Source organism: Empidonax traillii, unplaced genomic scaffold, assembly GCF_003031625.1.
Source record: "Empidonax traillii isolate 1590-97213 ecotype Southwest subspecies unplaced genomic scaffold, ASM303162v1 scaffold321:size1084243, whole genome shotgun sequence".
NCBI lineage: Eukaryota > Metazoa > Chordata > Aves > Passeriformes > Tyrannidae > Empidonax > Empidonax traillii.
In genome coordinates this window covers 88,210-101,361 of record NW_020955514.1, presented here as the reverse complement: position 1 = coordinate 101,361, position 13,152 = coordinate 88,210, and positions in this window count along the sequence as shown.

The following is a 13,152-nucleotide window of genomic DNA, read 5'->3' as shown; positions in this document are numbered from 1 at the left end:
TTCAGCAAGTCATTTAACTCCACAGTCTACCCTCCTGCTGACCTCATGAATGTCAGGCATGCCCTCAGCATCAGTGTGTATGTGAAAAGTGCAACCTGAGGACAAAATAATCTTATCCAACCACTTCTTTCTGGGTACTTGTTTACTAGCATGAGCTACACCGAAAGGTTATTAGAGGGGCAAGTATAAGCACACTCCAAGTTAAGAAATTACTCTCTCCAGCAAGGCATCAGTTCAGCTCTTTCACGCCCATGCTACGGCTGCACATTCATAATTATATCCTCACCAGGAGACACCTGCTTCACTGGAGGTGTAAGTGGACCTAGCTGGGGTCAAGACTGCAGTAGTGAAGGAGACACTGGTACAGTAGGCATTCTTTATATGGAGGAAAGAAGCAATCCTAAGAAAAATCCTTCCTCCTTTGCTGTGATTCCCTACCATTCATCTCCTGAAATACAATCTCTCTGTATAACAGAAATCCAAGAGCACAGGTATATTGTGCCTGCAGCAGAGAGGCCATCTGGGTGTGGGCTGCCTCTTTATTCCAGAGAACTTGCTCTGGCAGATCTCAGTATTTAAAGTTACTTTGGGCCACATACCATGTTACTGCCATGTATTCCCCATTAATGTACACTATGATCTGTCAGATTATGTTTTAAGCAGTCTACAAGTGGGAAGAAGCCAGAAGTTTAATAAAATAGATGAAAAATCATTACTCAAAGAAGAGGAAACAATGGTTTGCATGTAAAGCCTCAGTGCCCATACAGAACATGGGATGAACAGACAAGGCCAGAACACTCATTACACCACAGACCAGAAAATGAATTTACCCAAAGCACTACTCCGGTAATCTCAAACCCAAGAAAAAACTTAAGTATGATTTCATCAAAACATACATACCCTCAGGTAAAATGGTATTCTGAGGAAGTTACAGTAACATATTCTTGTACTGTCAAAGCCCGTGAAAAGTTTTACTCCTTCTTGAAAAGGATTCCACTAATAACAGGCTGTTTCCATCTTCATCTGCCTAGTGACAGGCTGCATGCAAGAAAGCGACACAGCAAGGCACTCCACAGCAAGGGCAGCTTTTACAGCTGCCACCAGCCTCCAATCTGCTTTATTGCAATGTTTTCACCACAGCCGAGTCTCGCAAGACACGCTCTGCTGCCAGGTAAAGGAGAGAATAAAACTGAGCAACCTGTTCACAGCAGCTGTACAGCCTAGGGATACAGCACAGCTACAAAAAAAGAGTCCCTCAAACTATGTACAGGAAAACCTCCTCAAAGAGAAGTAACTGAGGTACCTCAGCCATTGAGCACATTGCAACTTCCACAGCTATGGAGAAGTGCTCAGGGGAAGTGTGCACTGAGCTCCTAGCAATTGTTCTAGGATAGTTCCTCTTCAGATAGTCAGTTCAGGAGCTATTACAGCCTGGGTGGAATTCACCTGAATTTGAAAAAAAAATTACTTCTAATCATCAATGGCTGCACACATCTGAGTAGAGATGAGGATGTGGGAGAAGGGAACCGCAATCTTCCAGCTTCTGAGAAAAGGAGGAGCAAGTTCAGGACCAATGCCAGCTAATTCTGCTCCCTTACACTGGATAGAGGAAGAAAAAGTTTTTTTCTCCATTCTTCCTCATTGGGGACTAACTCTCAAATCCACTGTGGGGCAGAGTCCCCCATATAGAAAAATACTGAAGAAAAGCAAAATGTGCTTGAGGAAGGCTGAAGAGAAGTTATTACAGAGACAGAACAGATGTGTGTGTTTGTGCAAGTGCATTAAGTAGGTGAAAGAATGTGTTAAAGTAAATAATCTGGAATTCAGCATATTTGGAAACTGTCATAAAGAGTGAGCAATCCCTAAGAGGTCGACCAGCATCATTCTACAGGTACACAAACCTGCCCCATGTCATAGAGGTTGTCTATGAAAGAGGCAGATTTGAAATGCTTATATCTTCTACTCTGTAATCACTCACTTCGTCCCAGAAGGGATTTTGAAAGGCTTTTTCACAGGATTAACAGTACCCAGGAGTGACATTTCTGACATTTCCTACACAAGTGAAGCAGCATCTTTACTTCACAAAAAGATTAACGTTGTGACACCAGAACCCATTCCATGGAAAAGGAAAACTAGAGAACATCTTGAAGCCAGTGCCCCAGACCTTTTCCCAAGACCCTCCCCTTCCCCATCCTCAAGGTGTATCACACACAGGGCATCTCTGAAGGGCCCGTACATAAAAACACGCTGCAAAGCAGCAGCAAAGTCCATGTGCAGGCACAAAGCTGCAATATCTTTAGGAGTAGAGATGTGGTAGGATAGTTTACATGATTGCAGTGCTGGGATGAATGGATGGTGGGTCTCCAGGAAGGAAAAGAGAGAAGGAAGGAGAGCTTAGGGCTGTGTTCTTTGCAAAGGAGTAATCTCAGTGTGCGGAGCTCTGCAAAGCAATAGGTGACAGTCTGATCAAAAACTTAAGGCTCAGGATGAGAGAGGACACCAACGAGTGCTACAGTGTGACAGGAGTCTGCTACAGGCCACCAAAACCAAGAGAAAGTTGATGAAATCAGCTGTCATCAGCTGGGAGGAGCCCTGGCTCTCTCAGTGACAGGACAAGTGTGGATGAACCTCACGCTGTGCCAGCGCAGGCTCAGGTTGGACATCAGGGAGAATTTCTTCACTGAAAGAGTGGTTAGCATTGAAATAGGTTGCTCAAGAAAGTGGCAGAGTCACTATCCCTGGAAGTGCCCAAGAAGCAATTGGATATGGCACTTAGTGCTATGGTTTAGCTGACATGGTGGTGTCATAGAGATCTTGCACTTCAGAAGAGCAGATCTATGCTTGGTCAGGGAACTGGCAGGCAGGATCCCACCAGAGGCTCAAGGACCTGGGAGGCTGGTTGATCTCCAAGAACCACCACTCAAAGCAGAACAGACTGTTCTGATGTGCAGGAAGTCAAGCAAACGTGGCAGGGGGCCAGCTCCGCCCAAGGGGGAATTCCTGACTGAGCTCAAGCACTAAAAGGAAGTGGGGACAGGTTACTTAGGAGGAATATGGAGACAATGCCTGAGCACAAACCAGGGCAGGAAAGCAAAAGTTTGGCAGGTGTTGAAATATGGAAGGGGTGCAGAAGACGACAAGAAGTATTTCAGCAGCAAGGAAAACAGGACAACAGGAACAAAAAAAGGCCAAGGTCCTGGCTGGGAAAGTCTGCCCACAGATGTCCCTGAAGGTATCAGCAGAGTCTGTGCAAGCAAAACATGACCCAGGCTACAGAAAAAGTGGATTATGGGCCACTTAGCAAACTAGGCATCACGAAAGGCAGCAGGAGGCTGGACTAGGTGACCTGCAAAGGTCCATTCTTGATTAAAATTCCCAGAGATCGCCATCAGTTCTTTGCTGTCTAAAGAAAAAACAAGCTGAAGTGTCATCTCACTCTAGCATTTAACCACAGCTGTGCCAAAGCTAAAAAAAGCTGCTGCATTTGAAGACAGAAGACATAACAGTGCATACCTGAAATGGTGATTTGAATTTCAGTACTGATTCTTATCCATACACACTGTCAGATGCTGACATCTCTAGTTATGTTTTCAGACATCAATATCTCAGGTGAGAACACGATGGGGCCAAACACAGTGCTGCCCTCTGAACCATATCGGACAAGCTGTTAGCATCATTGCTTCCCCCTATTACCGTTGACATCAGACATTTGGTGGCTGAGGTTTAATCCTATAATAGTCTAATATTAAAAAGTCCCCAAGCCCTTAGACCATGTCCACTGCTACAGCTGGAAACTTATTTAAGATGGAAAAGGCTATAGCGACTTCTACGTGGAAGCCACCTTGTCCTGCTGTTTGGGTTTGCTAACTTCTCCAAGAGTATCTGAGCTTCCTTTAAGTCTTGTCTGTAGGATGAAATTGCCAACAAATTAAGAAATCTTTCCCAGAGGTCATCAGTATGCTGCTGCATTGTCAAGTGATGGTATTTTGAGGTAATGTCAAAGCAAGCATTAGAGCAAAATAGGGGGGAAAAAAACCCCTTCAGGGCCACCTTCCAGTGGAGCACAGTAATAACCAATTTGAAGGAAAAATCCAGACAGGTACATTAGCTCTGTGAAGAGAATAAACCAGACAAGTATTAGGAAAATAAGTAAAATATGAGTATATCATCAGTTCTCTCTAAAGGTCTCTTCAGTGAACCATTAGCCAGGTAACTTCTTTTACTTGATCCAAATTCATTGTTACCTTGCAAACACAGAAAGCCACAGTTTTAATTATTATTTTTAAACGAAGCAAAGTCAAGCATGAAGGTGAGGCTGCTGCAAGAATCAAACAGCAACTACACTCTTAGTTCCTGTGCTACAGCAGGAGGGAGCTGAGCTGTAACAGCCTGTGCCTTCAGACAACAGAAGCTTTTGAAGCTCAAGCCTTTTCAGACCCTTCTAAGAAGCTGAAACATTCTCAGCTGAGTACATGCACTCTTAGATGCTTCACTTTAATGAACTGAAAGTGTCAACTTCCCATTGGTGCGTCAGATGGACTTTTTCTCAAGCAGTGGAAACAATTCTCTAGGCAGCACTTGCGTGGGGCTGCAGACACCACTGAGCTGCTGAAGTACCTTTTATAATAAATTTGAAACTACGAGGAGAGACCATTCATTCTTCACCTCTGAATCAGGAAGTCCACTCATTCAAGCAATCATCAGCTCCTGCAGCAAAACACATAACATTCACACCAACCCCACCACTCCTCCTCCAAACATTAACTCACAAAAAGCCACTCAGAGGCTTCCTCAAGCCCACCGGGAAAAGAAGTGGGGGCTTTTTTAGATGTAGTTTATGCTAGTCTAAGGTCAACAGCTAATTTCAGATAGGGAAAGTCCATTGGCATTTGTTTATTTTTTCCCTAATGTAATTTACACAAAGTGGGGAGGTTATAAAGGGAAAGGCCTGAGACAACCATGATGCAGCCAAAATGAAACAATGTTCCTCATCAACAAAACCACCCTGAGACAGCATTAACACACATATCCCACTGTATGCCAGGTTTATACACTACTCCATCACAAACAAACACTGCTGTTGCAATGCTGACACCATTATTGTCACATAGTGGAAAAACCTGCCACAAGAACATGATCTCTACCAGGCTGATGTAAACCAGGCGCTTCACAATGGCACTGCTGTTCCACTTTGGAATTCTAGAAATGCGTGGGGTTATACCCACTCCTTCCCCAGAACTTGCTTAGAAGCCATGAGCATAAGCTTTCTGTCTCCACTGGTAAAAATGGAGACATGAAAGATGAGCCTAAATGCTAGAAAGTAAATGAACAATAATAACAAATAGAACACCAATTTACTACAACCAATAAATCAATTAACAGATTGCCCAGAGATGTTCACTCTCTGTTCTAGAAGATTTTCAGGGCCAAAGCAGATAAAGACTGGAGCAAACCAATCTCATCTCTCATCTAAGCAACCCTGCTTAGAGCAGGAGGTTGAACTGGAGAGCTTCCTTAGTCCCTTCCGACCTGAATTATTCTGTTTTAGGTTCCTGCTATGCAGCCTTCCTGGGTTCAGCCTGTCAGTAAAGATACTATGAATCTCTTCAAGCCTGGCAATACAGATATGTTCACATGCAGGCTTCAGAACTCAAACTCTCCTTGCAGGCTTTTCAGCCTTCTAGCATTCAAGCGAGACAGTCATTAACCCTCCAGCCCAATAAAATGGAACCATCAGCTCCGTGATCATCTATTGCCAGGTGGTGCAGCAGCTTTGAGAGCACACCAGAGAGCTGGGCAACAGCCCTTGAAGCAGCACAGGGAGCGTGGCTAGAGAGCATCCAGAAGAATGCCCAGGTTGTAACATGTGCCAGACTTCACTACCCTGCCAGATTTCAGGGCTCACTCGAAACCACAATCACTGTGAAATTCACAGCCCACACCTCATGCCTGTTACTGGGCTGAGCTATCAGCACAGCAGGCAGGGTGGCAGGGAAGTGGCATCTTGCAACAGGCATGGCCTCAGCCTGTCTCCCTCAAGTGTCTAACTAGACTGAGTCATACAGTACCAAGTTCAAAATTTGAAAGGGAAGCCAAAACCCCTGCAAAATGCCTGTTTCCTGATCGCTGGTGGCCAGCCCTCTGCTGGCTGCAGACTTTCCCCGACTGCCACCTTGTGTCTTCTGAAAGCACCGCCAGTGGCGGCAGGATGCACCAGGACTTCTCTCTAGAGTTACCAGTCCTCACTGGTCTGTGCTAAACGTTCATTTTCTTGACTAACACAGGGAGAATTGCAATTAAAATCTCAGCCAAACTCTTAAAACAAAATCTCTGTTTGTCATCTGTTTTTCTTATCAGCTCCTGGCTAGCAGCACCTCTGGCTAACTGCCTTAATGAATCAGATGAAACTCACCTTGATGCCCCACTGGTTGTACTATTTTGACAAAAATAGCATCAAATTACATTTGCACATTTATTATTACATGAAAATCCACCAGTTTATTTTTTCCACCTGGAGAGTGCAGCTGCCAAGTTCTGTTTATAAAACCCATCTGTCCTTTGAGGTATGCCCAAACAAGACACCACCCATGGGATACTGGGGACAAAGAAATGGAAATTATTTAAAATTTGGATAAGATTTGAGACATTCCTGATCCCTAAACATGAAAAAAAACACCTAGTGTTGGCAACAGAAAACAGCAGGAGGAGATGACAGTTAACAGAAAGGAAGGTCACTTGGCCACGAAGCACAAACTTCTGTACTTGCCACACCACCCTCACTTATAGGCAGAGCCTTTCCTTCCCTGGGTGGCTTCTCTAACAAGGGATGGCCAGAATGCCACTATAAAAGGGAGCAGGACTATTTCAGTGACTCATCCCAGAGGAATGGCAGGATATAAACTTCCACAGTCTGATAGGAAAAGATCCACAGATATTATTTTTGTGTATCTAACCTATGAAATTCAGATTGGTTATGTTTTAAAAGCTGGGTTTCCAACGTAAGCAAGCTTCTGCCTTGGTTACACAGATAAAAGACAAACCAAGGCAACTGGGTGAACATTACCCTGGAGAGGCACTTCAACCTCTCAGGTTCAACTTTGGGTCTCACCACCACTACAAGTGTTACACCTTTTGGAATCCTGCCAAAGTCCACTTCGGCTGAAACACTGCAAATGACATGACTGATAACCTGCATAGATAAAGGCAGCTCTTAAATGATCTAAAAGCATCACACACTCCTTACGAAAATCTAGCATCCACTATCCTGCCCTGTTGGTTAAAGGGAAGATTATTTTCTCACCTGAAGACCAAGACACTGGAAAACATTTTTTAAAAACGTTTTTTAATGACAAAGTATCAAATTTCATAGTGAACTCTCAATAAACATCTTTAAGAGGCAACTTTTCCTTCTATCAGAATCAAGTTATCCCACCAGAACAAGATGCTCAAATGTACTTGGCCAAGCTCTTTGCATGTACCTGGTCTCCTTCCTCTGTGTTTGCACAGCAGATCATTTCAGCTCCCTCTACACTCATCAGGAAATGGCATGTAGTAGCTGAATTAGCTGAACCCATTGGAAACTATCTCACTCCTATGCAAATAAGTACATCTGCTATGAGACAGGGATCCTCACTCAATGCAAAACCTGCTACCGCTGATGAAGGCTCTCAGTTTCTTTCTACTAAGCAAAAGTAAGGTGAACAAAGTAAGTCATGTGCTTTCCTGGAAATTCATTTCTAGTGGGCAGAAACCATTGCCATTCTACACAGTCGGTGATCACTGCTGGAGATCACACCAGAGCTGAACTACATGAACTACCTTTAGAGTTTCTTAAGCATTAAACCTGTAAGTCAGTTGATTCACTTCCTCATACATCACATGGTGGCACTGCACCAGTAGCCAGTCCATGCAATGCTGATCTCAAAATGCAACCTACACCATTTAATGTTCCCATCATCTCACTTACTAGTTTCTGCTAAATTTTTGCACGACACCTTTCAGATGAAAATTCTCCCCATAGCCCTATTGCATGCTCTAAAGACCAAGCACCCTTCAGGGGTATAAAAGAAGTATTTAATATCAACTGTCACCTTTTAGAAGTACAAAAGTGATACTTGGTGCTAGGGTCACTTCATGGATTCCTATTTCCACCAGGAAATGTGGTCATGTGTGATGGAAAACAGCAACCTGATATCCTGACACGGTAAGACAAAAGACTCCAGCACAGGACATGCTGTTAGTGTGGCAGCAATGAATGAACAAAGAAAGACAGTCCAGATCCCTCCTCTTTCTCTCATCCAGTGCTGTTTAGAGAACAAGCAGAAGTTTTACTTTGTTCCAACCCCACCGAACTTACAGTGTGGTCTGACTACAGCACATGTAGAACACTACATCTGTTCTCAGTGATACAGCTGTCCATATGTGGTAAGAAATGCCACAAAGCTGGCTTTTCAGGCATGCATGAAACAGTCTAACTGAACAAATCAAGCCCCAAAGTATTCATTCAGAAGTTCTGCTGTCAGAAAGCCTCAGGAGAACATCACCACTTACACAACCCAACTGCTCCTCAGGTATTTCCTTGGGAACCTCAGTCACAAGGTCTGTAGGAGCAAGAAGGATCAACGTGATGGTCTGGGAGGTGATGTGGGTGAACAGACAAGGAAGAGAACATTTAGTGCAAAAATCATCACAAAGTGATTACACAAGAGTGTAATGCTTCACAGTGCTTCTCCTCTTCTTTTCCAGTGACAGTTCTTGTCTAAATCCTCATGACATAAGACAGGCTTGTAACTCAGCCACAGACTTAGGTCTCTGGATATCAGGGTTGAGTTTCCAGCTCCATTCCAGACTTGCACTGTAGCTCTGGGGCAAAGCTGCTTTATCTCTGTGCTGATGCTTCTGTAAAATGGAGTCAAGCTGCAGATGCCCCATGTCTTTCCTGCCTCATCTATTCCAGTTGTACACCCATGTGGGACACCAGTGTCATCCTGGAAACATCTTTACCACTGTTCAGATACTCATCAATAATCCTCCTAGGAAAGACCAATTCTCAGTGCAGTGATGAGCTACTGAATTGCATGAATAATGAACCAGAAACAGTCAGTTGGTTAAGGCAAAAACCATTTAAGAAAGTAATTAAATAAGAGTCCTTCACCAAAAGAAAGTAACACATTTCCAAAGAGTCAAAGAAACAAAACCTTGTACTAAAATTTTTAACAATCTTTTTCACATGCTTTACAAATCAAGTTAAAATGGAAAAAGGAATTGCTGAAGACCCTAGGATGAAGAAAGAGAATTTTTTTTTTAAACTACTTAAAAATAGCTATTTTTTCCCTTCTTCATTTACCCTCAACTACCTAATTTCAGTTATCATACAAGATACAATACCTAAAGTTGTGCAGAGCACAACACTTGCTCAGTATGGCTGTGAAATTGCATATCTTGTAACGTTTAAGCTGATGAAACGTTACCACAACACACACACACACAAAATATTAAAGAGGAAGTAGATTATCTCCTTGCAACGTTTAAGCCTTACATAGTTAAAACATTACCTTTAATACCAATACCATTTTAGACTATTATACATTAAAACAGGGCATTCATATTTACGCAGTAAATAAAGTAGCATGCTTGTTTTTCATACTTGTGCTGCATTATCTCCTGCAATCTAATACACAGAATGTATTCCAGGCTATACCCAAGAACAAATAGGTTTGTGGTGTTGTTTTTTTTTAATCTCCCAGTCATTTCAAAACACTATCACTTCCACAATTTCTCAACCAGCTGTGCTGTTTCCTCATTGGGCGACTTAAGATTGCTTAAGTTGGCAACAGCTAAACATGAAGTGTCAATTGACATCAAAACCAAATCCAAAGTAGAGATGATAATCTCCCAGTCTAAATACGTAAGAGGCATTGGGTTTATTTTTTTATTTAAAGAAAGTGTGCAATAAACAAAGTCAGCCAGCCAGCCTGGAGACTTCAATCTGCAACTGTGTTTGGATTCCAGCTGTTTTTAGTAAATGCTTGGCTCACAACAACAGACTACATCATGCTGATACACTGTTGGGAGAGAAAAGGGAACTGCCAGTAGGTCATGCCAGACCTTATCTGTCCCTACACCACATCATTTAAAGGATTCTAACCCAAGGACAAACATACCTTGCTATGGAAGTGACTTCAACATTTTAAGACTTCTCTTCCATGTTTATTCTACTTGCATGCATCGTGCAGATTATCACGTCCTAGTCCAAGGCACTGCCAAAATCTACGTCTCTGCCAGTGCCTAATCCATTCAAGCCCCTGACTCCTACGCCTAAGATGTTCCAAGGCATGTAGAGATGACACTCCTGTTGCACAAGTAAAGATTAGTCCAGAGAGGCGTCTGCGTGAAGAAAGAGAAAACCAGTCAGGCTATACTGGTTAACACTGACACAAACAAGACGCAAATTCAGACCACACCAGAACATGTCAACTCTCTCCAGTAACTCAGCTGTGGCCAGCCTGGATTGACCAGCTGTTGAGATGGGCTAAAAACGGATTTCAGAAGAGCAGTTACAATGGTGATCACCATTGGTGGTCCATGAATGAACTTAAATGAAGAAGTATCTTGCAAGAGAGTATCAGTCCTGATGTGGCAAGATGACTCTTTCTCACACTGCGTAATCAGTACACTGACCTGCTTCATTTTTGCATTTCCACTTACCTCACTATCTAGCGTTATGCCCCCAGCTGTAGCTCAGCAGCAAATTTAACAAACATCTGAAACCCCTTATGACTTTACACATGCATTTACATAACTCCTTCACCAGTGCTCAACCACCAATTATGCTTTTGTACCATTTAAAAAAGCAGCACACCACAGTACAGAGAGGCTGAGTGATGTACTCACAACTTTCTCTGACGGGCTGTTCAGTGAACTGCCTTGCTACACAATAAACAAAAGCTCTCAGTAGGAATAAGGAGCATCATGTAACAGACTTAAGCCTTTTACCTCACCGTTCTCTTCTTCCACCCTCGGTTTGTCCTCACCAGTATTAAATAAACCAGCTCCTCCCAGAGCTACACTTGAATACTGCAGGCAGACCCAGAATTTTTTACTATTATATTATTTTAATAAAAGAAACCTTAAACAGTCAATACACAATTTCATGCCTCTTGACTCAAGGAGCATAATTCATGATACAGAAAGGACAGGATTTTCTGCAAGACCGCCTTTGAAAGCTTCCCCAGCTGGTGAAATACTAAGTATGACCAATGTAAATGACAAAAAAGGCTCAGAGGCAGCCGGGGAGAATGAATCAATGAACCAATTTCACTTCAGACCACAAAATGGCTTGGGCAAGTGACATGCACCACAGTTACATTACTGAAAAGGTTCATTAATTCTTCAAATGGATTTTTCAAACATGCACTCTGAGTCTAAGCAGGAAAGAGACATCACCTTTCAAAGCTTTCAAGACAGATTGATGGCACAGAGAGGAATAAGTAGAAGCCCCCATAGGATAAATGGTAGCAAACTGGACTTTCATTAGTCTCTTCAAATGGAAAAGTTTTTTACTTGCTGACTAGAAGACAAAGACTTTACCTGAAGACTGTTACAGACACTAAGAGTACACCCAGTTAAGAAATCTCAAAAGTGACCTTGCACGAAAGGATAAAGGCAAACAGTATTGTTGCCATGTTAGGTACTGGTGTGCCAGGGCACTCTCCCCACCCCACCTTCTACAGGTCTAGCAATCATACCTTTCACAGTCAGCAAGGCTACACAACTATGCTTCTCCTTCCAGCCTCGAGATTTTACTCACTAGAGCAAAGAGCTCACAGACTGATATAAACAACATCCATACGTGAAGAGTCTGATGTAATGTTACTTACAACTTGTCTTTCCCTGTCATTCTGTTAAGATTGTCCCAAGAGGACTTCTCTTGCAAACTGGTTACATCTAATTTGACCTAAATTAATAGAAAACCAACCGGACAAAAAAAATCCCTTGAAACCCTCTATTTAATTGCCCTTAGCAATACTGCAGAATTCACTTAGTAGTCTTGAAGACAGACTGTATTAGACAAGGATGTACGGTCAACTGTCTGACTTCAAGTGACTTGATTCCTGTCTTTTTTCCCTTTCGGAACAAGAGGGCTTTGCTGATTATATATTTCCAGTTGATATGGAGCTACTCTCCCATGAGCTGACACAGATGAGGGGACTGAAGCATGAAGTCTGTTGAAGCAATGCTTTTATCTGACCTGATGAATTCTGTGTTGCACCTTTTCTACTCCAAACTCCTGGATTCAAATCCTGTATTTCAATCACAAGCAAAACAACCCCACACAACATCATGCTTCTTGCATGTGACTCCCCTGCTCCCCCTAAACCAGCACAAACCACTGTACTAACTTGATTTGCGTCAACAGGCTGTTTAAAAGACAACAGAATCGGAAAACAAGTCCAAACATCTTGCCCTCAGAAAAATCAAACTTGTGTAAGCTAGTTGAATGACATACTTGGTGTGGAATGCACACTAGTTTATGCAATATGAGTGACAATCATCTGTGAGTGCATCAGTAGAGATTTTTATTTATTCTTCCACTGAACACTACATGTCTCTCTTCACGGCACCCGCCTGCTGCCTCCTCTCTTCATCGATGGCAAGCTGGACACTAAGTTATTATTTACAGCAAAAACATTACCTTGTCACATGTTCCTTGCCACTTGATGAATCTGATATTGTCAGCTTACGGGTGTTACAGCACTGTCAAAGAGATGTCCATTTTACTTTTCTGTACAGCCTCCATGCAAACACGGTGATGAAAATGGAGGTTAAGAGTTGACACAAAATTCCTGAATGCTCCTTAAGTGGTGTAGATTTTTCTTTGGGCAATTTCTAGAAAACTGTCCAGTAGATCCCTCTTGACATGCTACATCTATGCTGTGGACTGCTGTACTTCTGAAACACAGACACCCTGGAAGGAAAATTGAGGTTAAACACATATCCAGACTACACATCCTCTGCTCTCCTTGCAACTCTGCCTGAGGAGCCACTAACGACAAAATAAAACTACGTATTTCTGGTGAAAGAGAATGTTAAAGGCCATGGACCTGTGACTGAATTGTAAAATCACACTTTAAGCCGTTCTAAAACGAGACA